The sequence below is a fragment of the Falco punctatus genome (assembly GCF_963210335.1).
Source record: "Falco punctatus genome assembly, chromosome: 1".
Taxonomy (NCBI): Eukaryota; Metazoa; Chordata; class Aves; order Falconiformes; family Falconidae; genus Falco; species Falco punctatus.
The window spans coordinates 78160573-78170345 of NC_137580.1; positions in this window are offsets into that span (position 1 = coordinate 78160573).

The window sequence follows — 9773 nt, forward strand, 5'->3', positions numbered from 1 at the left end:
AATTTCCCACACAACTATATTACTACAGATACTCAGCTTGCTGTTACACAAAGAACCACACATTTGAGAACATTTAAACACCCCAATCAAATCACGGCCATCTGATGTCATCACAGCTGCTGTACCATGTCTAGCAAAATTAGATTATGGAATGTCATATGTTTAGCAGAAATAATCTTACAATAATGCTATTTTTGGACAGCAGACAAACATGCAAAGCCAATATCTATAGCTTCCCCAGCAAGCATCGGCAAGCCAAGTTTTCCCTGAGGCTTTTTGTTGCTGAGTGGGTGGCTCCAACCGAAGCTTTTCTTAGTCCCACTTAATCCATTTTCTCTCACCCACCCTTTTAATTATATCAACATTTTTATCTTAATATTTTCTTTGTGCTTTTGTTTAGGTCTCAGAATTCAGCTTTTCTATACTTTCATTTAATTAAAGCTTCCTTTGTTGCTACATTTATTTTTCTTTTTAGCTTATGTATTTTCATGGCCAGTACTCCCTCTAGCAAGGACTACTGTGAGATTTAGTTTACCATATTTCCTTCTTAGCCCTTCCCACATTTTTACCATGGATTATCTGTCTCCTTCCCATCTATCTGCTTCCTTTTTGAAATAGAAGAATCACGCTGCAAGTCCACTGACTGAATGATAATAATGTGCATTCAGGGGGAACACCACAGGAATCCTAGATTCACTGCCTGCCTGCTATAACACATAAACACACATTTCCTCATCAGGGAAACTCATGTAGAAATACAGGGCTGTTGCTAATTACAGTGGCCAAATGTACAGCCCTAACACTGGCAGAAGGGTCTAGCAGAAAAGAACGGAGATGGGAATGAATAGAAAGGACTTGTGACTTCCAGTCCATGTTTTTCACTGGTGCTGCCGGTCCCATTCCTCAACAGCCCCTCCTATAAGCTGTCACAGCACTAGCCAAACTAGCCAGCTGTAACAAGGCTTTTACCATCCCACACCAGGTTAACTTCAATAAGCAGCTCCCATGCCTTGCCTCTGTCTCTTCCAGGCCTCTCTTCACCCCAGACTCCCCTTCCCTCCCCCTTAGAGCTATTTAACTACTCAGCAGAACCAGCCACAGCTGCACCTTGTCCACATCAGCCAGCCCACCGCCCCTGAAGCCAGCCCACAGCTGTATGTCATCAATGTTCATTAACCTGCCTTCATTCCTCTACAATTCCTCTACAATGAGCCTCCGTTCTTCATTCCCTGTGTGCAGTAAGGGTGTTCCATGTTCTCTGGACATCGCCTATCCAGATTTCTTCCTGTTCCTGGGATTCCCGTACCACTTACATCAGGCAGTGTACCTGTGCCTTAAACCAGCATGGAAAAAATAGATAAAGGCAGGTCAGGAAAAGGCAGGTCAGGAGTGATCAGCATCCACACCACAAAACTCCCAGCATGAAGAACGAAACTCAGAGTTAGACTATATCTGAACGTATAGCTGAAAAGATCTTATTTTTCCATTCCCACAGCCAGGATATTGCTCAGGGAGCTGCCGCGGCTCTTTCCCATTGCCTGACCATGCTTTCTAGGAACATCCTCCTCAGGTTTCTGTCCCTCATGTACGTGTATGAATCCTCCAGCTACTACAGAACGCAAATGACCCTCTGAGGCAGCTCTAGGTAATCTCACTCACTATTCGGCTCTTGCTGGGCTGTAGAGGTCCCGCAGAGGCCAGGCGGCCGGCAGAGCACCTTTGAGCTTGGCCAGAGGGATTCAGCAGAGTGACGCTGAGCATCAGCGTGGCGGCTCTCACCAGGCCTGCTCAGCAGTATGCTGAATTCAGATTTAGGCTTTCCAAATGCTGCACTGTAAATCACACACAAACCCGGGTGACATGTCCCCCGCCTGCTTAGAGAAGCAGTTTCAACTAGCTGTGTGTTTGCTAGCATTTTAGCAAGCATGCTGTACAGCCCACACCGATACATGACAGGAGTTATACTCTATTGCAACCCTGTTAGATGCAGGAGCCAACATGTTGGATGCATATCTAGAATACTTTTGGTATATCAATAAAAGATCGATCTCTAGTTTCCCTACTGTTTTTGGCAAGTTTCTTTGCTATAAGTCTACAGCAACCCCCATTTTTCCAATGAATCAATATAAGGAATTAATGAAGAAAGATAAGCAGCTCCTGGTGCCCTGCACAGACTCGTTAGCAAATACACACGTGCAGTCGCGTTCAAGGGAGCTGAGGTTTGCAAGGCCCAGCCCTGTCAACACTCTGTCAGTAAAGCACTGACCTGGCTGCCTTGCATGTTAAACTGCCAAGCCCCAGTGCTGAGCGTAAGTGAGCAGGGGGGCCCTGGGGGACCATGCCAGCGTGCGGAGACCTTCAGGGCAAGGAGTGACTCTCGGCACCCTGGGCACAGGCATCACACAGGTACAGGGGTGGTAATGGACCATCTGTGGCCTGTCCATGCTACTGCCCTTCAATGCAGTCTCCCTCATTAGCTGGCAAAAGTGAGTATTGAAGCAGAACAAGGTCTTAAAAAGATTGGTGAGGGTGAGGTTGGTAAAATGCTCTGGGTGATGCTCTGTGTTGAGAAAGGAATGTACTTGGAATAATTAGAAAAGGTTCCACTGAGGATGTTAAAGGAATGTACTCTGAATAATAAGAAAAGATAAGGTGGGCACCTGAAGGAGATAAGGAGACAGTGAGTCAGGAAATCGTTGAACAAAGACAGCTGAAAGGTTTACTCCACCTAGATTCCACCTATTCTGAATAGAATGATTAGGTGTTGAAATCAAACGAATATGTATGTAAAGATGTTGTAACCTCTCATGAAAACTGTATAAATTACCCGACTTTTCACTGAAAACTTTGGAGCTAGTTTGTCCGGTGCGAATCGGCTACCTCTCCAGCGTTGCACAAAATAAATACCTTTGCTGCTTAAAGATGAAATTTGTCTCTGAGCAGTTACTCTGTGTCGTTTTGGCATCAGTATCAGCTAAAAATCAACGTTCCACAGGCAGTGAAGGGAGGGCAGCAACATTTATTACAGGTTGTGTGGCAATAAATACAATTCAGAAGTACACCGTTCCAAAGCTTTTCTTCCTACAAGAATTAAACTAAGCTATTTTGAGAGTTTCAATCAAAGCAGACGTTCCCCATCCATAACTGAATATGGGAATGGGTTTACTGCTTTGTTCCTCGCTGGATGAGCACAGCTGGCAGTAGCACTTAGCCCTGTCACCTGGGAAAGGGGCCACCCGCATCTGCCCTGTCAGCCTGGGTCTCTGGTCACGCAAGGTTTTGTGTAATGGGCCACATGCAATACAAGTGAAATATTTTCCAGAATCATATTTACCAGGGGTCTGGCTCCCAGGAGAGACTGAAAGCCTGAAAACCATACCAGAAATGAAATACAATGTAGTGCAGTTTCTTGTGGTTTTGGGTTATTTTTTTTCCAAATGCATTCAAAAAGTTACAAGCCAGACAAAAAACCTGGGTTTTTTGGGTCAGTGGCTGCAAGAAATACTCAAAGATTTCTGGTAAGAGCCTCTAAAAAAAGTGACTGAGCAGAAGCAATGCTTACCAGCAGAAAGCATCTCTGTTTACAGCAGGCTCTGCCAAGCCCCAGGATACCTCTCCCTGCTGTCATCGTGTTTGCTCTGTGCCATCCCCGAGGTACTGCCTCACCAGCAGCTGCGTCCTGTCGGTTCATTGAGGCAGTGGGGGGGATTTATAAATGTATAATGAATGCTTTTACAGCTCCCTAGCAGGCAGGGTGTGTGCCCTTTGCAAACCAGTGCAGTGATGTTATGTCCAGGGCAAAATGCTGGTAGACTGATGGAGAGCAAAGCCCTGCAGAGGCTGGGAGCAGGGCAAGGAGGGGGGCAGGGGCGGGCAGGAGCAAGGCTGGTGGCATCCAGCAGCTCAAACCGCAAAAACAGGTGGCTGAAAGTTCCTACTTCATCTGGACATTAAACCCCATAGAAATGTGGAAATATAACTTCTTTTGCTAGAGCTTTTGCTTGTGATGGGTGTGCAGCTCTGGAGGTTGGTAGGTGCTGGTCAGGGGTGGCACCCTGACACCCATGCTACAAGTGTGGTAGGGGACCAGGCTTGCCAGCTTCATGAACCATCATCTCTAAAAGGCACTATGCTCTCATGGGTTTAGATGGAGGGGGAATGCAGCCTGTGACTCTTGGTCTGTAGCTGGCTACCTGTTTCCCTAAAACGTTGTGGTACATGCTGTACTCACACACGTAGCCAGATGGTTCAGCAGCCTCCTCTGGTTATGTTCAGGTACTTTCCATTTCTTGACTTTCCTTTCCAGTCTCAGCATGTCTCTGCCTGGCCAGCCACACCAGTAAGGGTCCATTGAAATGAACAGGTTTGGGTTTTCTCTGCTTGCCCTGGTTAAGGTTTGTCTCCAGCACTCATTTACTGTGGAAATTCCCACAAAGTGATCTTGAGAGCCATAGCAGAGCGTGATACCCTTGGCGCCACATTGGCTAGCCTGAGAAATCCTTAGCCCACCAAGCTGATGTTTGGGCACTGAATTTTCTCCTAGAGATGGGACACTGTCCTGGTTTCAGCTGGGACAGAGTTAATTTTCTTCTTAGTAGCTGGTGCAGTGCTGTGCTTTGCATTTGGTGTGAGAGCAATGTCGATAATACAGGGATGGTTTTAGTTGTTGCTAAGTAATCTTTATACTAAGTGAAGGACTTTTCAGTTTCTCAGGCCCTGCCATCGAGAGGGCTGGAGGGGCACGGGGAACTGGGGGCGGCCACAGCCGGGACAGCTGACCTGAACTGGCCAAAGGGATATTTCCATACCGTGGGATGTCATGCTGAGTATGTTAACTGGGGGAAGAAAAAGGAGGGGACACACACACACTAGGAGTGGGGACACCAGGAGTGATGATTTTTGTCTTCCCAAGTATCTGTGACACGTGATGGAGCCGTGCTTTGCTGGGGATGGCTGAGCACCTGCCTGCCAGTAGGAAGTGCTGAATGAATTCCTTGTTCTGCTTTGCTCTGGTGTGTGGCTTTTGCATTACTTATTAAACTGTGTTATCTCAACCCACAAGTTTTTTTGCTTTTACCCTTCTGATTCTCTCCCCCATCCTGGCACAGGGGGAGTGAGCGAGCGGCTGCGTGGGGCTGAGCTGCCAGATGGGGTTAAACCACGGCAGCCACGTTGGTTACTGACACTTCCAGAATCTGGGGCTTAGAGCATCTTTCAGGTCACACCAGGGTTGATGCTGAGCTTTGTTCAATGCCTCTGTGCAGCTCTCCAATACCTCACAGTATAAATATTTGAAAGAAAACCCCCCATTCCCTTCAAAAACCAAAGACTCTGTGTGATGGGCAGGAGGACACAGTAAATTAATCTGGCAGAACCTGAAACCTTTACGATGAACTTCGCACATCTTACAAAGTTAAAACTTTGTAAGAAAACAGTAACGTGCAGGTGACAACGCAGGTCTGGGAATTAAAAAGTTGTGTTTTCTGACCTCTGATTTGGTCACAAGTCGGAGCTGAGAAACTACAATTGTCTAACGCGGGTGTAACAACTATAACCTGTTCCCATGGGACACTGGGAGGATCTCTAATGATTACCTTGTGCATCGAATGTGTCACACTATTCGTGAGCAGTTAGGTGCTCTAATTTATTCCAGGTATGGCTGGACATGAATACAAGTAAGAAATCCAGGAAGTTCAGATGCTTAACATCTGAAAAGTCTTGCTTTGTTTCACAGAGCTGGAGTTCAGGATTCATGAGGCAGGATGGATCTGCCTCTGAGCTGCTAAGATTTTATGTGTGGCCATAACAACCATCCTTGCTGTGTCTTAATTAAGACTTAATTAAGTATTCTTAATAGTATTCAAGGGCAATCTAGGCCTCATACAAGAGCAGCGAAGATGTGTGCGCTAATTTTTGGCTGCCTGTATTGCTAAAGATGAGTAAGACTCACTGTCCATGGAATGTTTTACTGTGGCAATAGATTATCCAATTTTTAAGGAATAAATGTTTTAAATTGATGAAAACAGAGCCTTGCCACCATGACTACAATACATCCTGCCTACAGTAAATCCTGTTCTGGCGTGTGTGGGCAGAAGCTTGTTCAGAGGCATTTTCCCAAGCTTTGGCGGGTCAGAAAGAGACATCCAGCCTATAACAAAGAGTGAAACCCGTACAAAATCCCACTGGCCTTGCTCTGTTTTACCCCATCAGTGGAGAGCCAGTGCACGAGCTCAGGACGTCATTGCAGCTCAGTGGCATGGCCCCTTGGGACACCTTTGTACGAACCTGATGGCAGAGGTGTGCAGAAAACCGTAGCTGGAAACAGCGTTGGTGGCATTCAGCCTGGGCTGCAGGCTGCCAGACTTCATTTCCCTCCCTTGTGGCAGTAATTTTGAGTAGTACAGTCTTGCCAATTAAATTTTTTTTTAGCAACTTGTGTTTTGCATCCATGTCCAATTTATAATTTTACCTCTACATGTAACTCATAGACAGACAGCAAGGATTGCATATACAGGTAAAACTCTCCCTTCTCTTCCTCTTATGACTGCTTCAACCAGTGCACATGACTACTTAAAGCAAATATCTGCATGAGAAATGTGAAAGTGAATCATAAAGAGAAGAGTGTAAAGGATATTTGACTTGCAAATCAGTAGACAGGCTTTGTGAAACACTTAATGTGTTGTTTCCATCTATCATTACCCTGATACTACTTGCACACAACCTCTTTCTAATGATAATTTTTATGCCAAAAAGTGCTTGGCCTTGAAAATCAGGGGTCATTACCACGATCCCTTGCTTTGGGTAGGTTACAAATGCATAGCTGTTTGCAAAGAGAATTTCTCTAATCGGTGTTCCTATATTTTATTGATTCACATGAGGAACAGAAAGTTTTAAGCAGAATGCCATTTTTGCTGCAGTGAAATTTAACAGCTTGATGCACTACCATCTGTTTAAGGGAAAATAAGCATCAAGCTGATGTTAGGGTTTAATGCTATAATAATATGTTAAATTGTACAGCAATACCGATGGCAGATTCATTCTTTGAGTAGACATCACTTTTGGAGGTGCTGTACGACAGCAAAATGCACAGAATTATTTGGTATCTTAAGCACGAAAGACAGGAAATTTGGTACATTAGAAGAAAGGAAACCAGAAGATGCTTGACAACACAGTCAGCAGAAGAATCGAGGGGAAAACGAACACATTGGCTTTGCCTGCTAAAGGCAAGATAGCAAGCAAGGACAGTAGCTGGTGGACTGTGAAATCAAACTGCCAGGAGCTGTTGATACAACTGTACCATGACTGCTGTTCTGAAATTGCTGCTGCCTTCCCAAGACCATCCTCATTCTCCTTGCACTTTTGACTAAATCTCTGTTACATGTTTTCTGGGATGGGAAGCCTTCTGCAGCACGCCATCTTTCCATTTTGCTTGTGCAGTATCCAGCACCATGTTCATAACCACTAATGTTTCTACAAATGATAAATTTAATAAAGACAGTACTGATTACTTTTATTTTCTCACTGGTATCTTTTTCACCGTGACAGCCAAAAAAATGTTTAAAACAAAAGCCTTCATTTTGCTCCCTGAGCTTTTGCAATATTAATCTTTCCTGCTCCCATTTCAACCAAGGGTAACATTCTCCTTCAGTGGTAGATGAACTAAGCAATAAAAATTGTATCAACAAGGGTCTACTTGAGCAAAAGTCAAATCTGGCAAGTTTAGAAAGTTATCTGCAGCGGTTAGTTATTGGCGAAGTTAACTGCTGCTGGTATTTTGCTTACAACTGTTAGTGAAAAGGCATTTCTGGCAGGGGGAGGGGAGACTGGATACCACCCCACCAGTGTCAGGGACCAGAATTTGCAATTCCCAGGATCCCTTCAGGGCGGGAGCAGTTATCCTGCCAGCCCGCAGGGTTTCATGATCGGGTGCTAAATCACCTCTGCACATCCTCCTTACACTTTAATATTAGAAGTGCTAAGAAGCATATAGGAATTCAGGGTAGCTCAGAAAGGTTTTTTCCCCAAAATGTAGTTTATTCTGCATGATTCTGCAGATGCTTCTTCAAGAAAGTGAAATAAATTGAGGACAGCTTGAATATTTTCCCTTCCTTTAAATTTCTTTTCCTGTGGTTTTTCCTTAGTTATTTTGTTAGAAAGCAGCATACAGGGATGGGTCCCCAGTGTATGATACTGGTTTAGGAGGAGCAAAGGAAAATATAAGTCAATCAGGGTATTACTGTAAATATCTATGCTACACCTGGGCACTAAACAGTTAAAATGGTGGAATGTGCTGCTTCACTTGTTGGGAGTTAATGATGCCTGAAAACAAAGTTATCTTCCTATAATTTATCATCATCAAGGACTGGACATCCCAGTTTATATTAATGAAAATGAATACAAATGAATTTTATATTTCTATTCATGAAAAAATTATTAACCTATAATGGGAGTTCTTGCTTCTTCTTTAAATGAAGAATTAATGAAAAAACTTTCAACTGTTCTAGTCTGGATTTACCCAGAACTAAAAGCATCACAGAAAAAAAAGACTACTCATAAGTGTAATAGTAGTAAAAAAGAAAAATATGTTGCAATACCAAGGGCTTTTATTAGCACTTTTCTGTTTTGAGTGTAGGCACTAAAATTATGTGCTATGTTGAAACCACAGTTTATCTGCCTGAATGCAAACTGTTAATATGAACAGACTTCTCCATGCCCCAGGCTGAAATAATGAGGAAAGGGCTTTGCAATTACTTTATTATCCATTAGGGGAAAATCTAACTGATAAATGTTATTAAAATTTCAGAAATTGTTCTTTAACAGCCAGTGGTTCGGTAGAAATCTGAAGGTGGAAGTGCTGATGACCTAAGACGTGCTTGGGACTTGAGCTCACTTGTTGCACGGTTACAGGGATGCACCAGCCCGGGCTGTGACAGCTGATGGCCCTGTGGCTGCCAAGGCTCGAGATTATGAACCTGAATTCAATCCCGTAAGGAGTAAGCACGATAAATAGCAGAACCACACCCTTGGCCTTCAGGAGAGAAGATAACAGCTTGTTCAGGGATCTGTTTGGGTGGATCTCACAGAAGACTGCTCTGGAGGCAGAGGGACCCAGGGGAGCTGGTTGACCTTCAAGAACATCCCTGTCAGAGCACAGGAACAGCCCGTTCTGACGTGTGGGTGTTGAGCAAGTGGGGCGCTCCTGCCTGCTGTCACACCGTAGGCAAGCACAGCGCTGGTGGAGAGTACTGGCCACCCAGGAGCAGCATAGGGACATCACCGGAGCGAACACGGAAGGATTTAGCAGAGCCAAAGCTCGGTAGGAGTCAAAGCTCATACGGGATTTGAGGGGGAAGAAGAGGGGCTGCGTAAGTACAGTGAGAGTGAAAGAAAAAGGCGGTCCTGCTGCTTGGGGGGTCAGAGAACTTAGTGACACAGCGCATGGAAAAGGCAAAGGTACGTAATGCCTTTTTTGTGGGGGATGCCCCCCCCCTTTTTTTTTTCTTTTAAACTGGTGGTCAATCCTCGGCCACTGAAGCACTGAAGAGGAAGGCAGAAGAGGGGAGCACTTCAGCTCAGTGGACGTGGCCAAGTCCATGAAGCCAAGCACGGTGTTTCTGAGGGAGCTGGAGAAGAAGGCTGATGGGAACCTTTAAGTTCAACAAAGACAAAGTCAGTCTAGGGCCAAATAACCCCATGCAACTGTACTGGCTGAGCCCCAACAAGCCAGAAAGCAGCTTTGCAGGAAAGGACCGAGGGGTACCAGGGGACAAGAA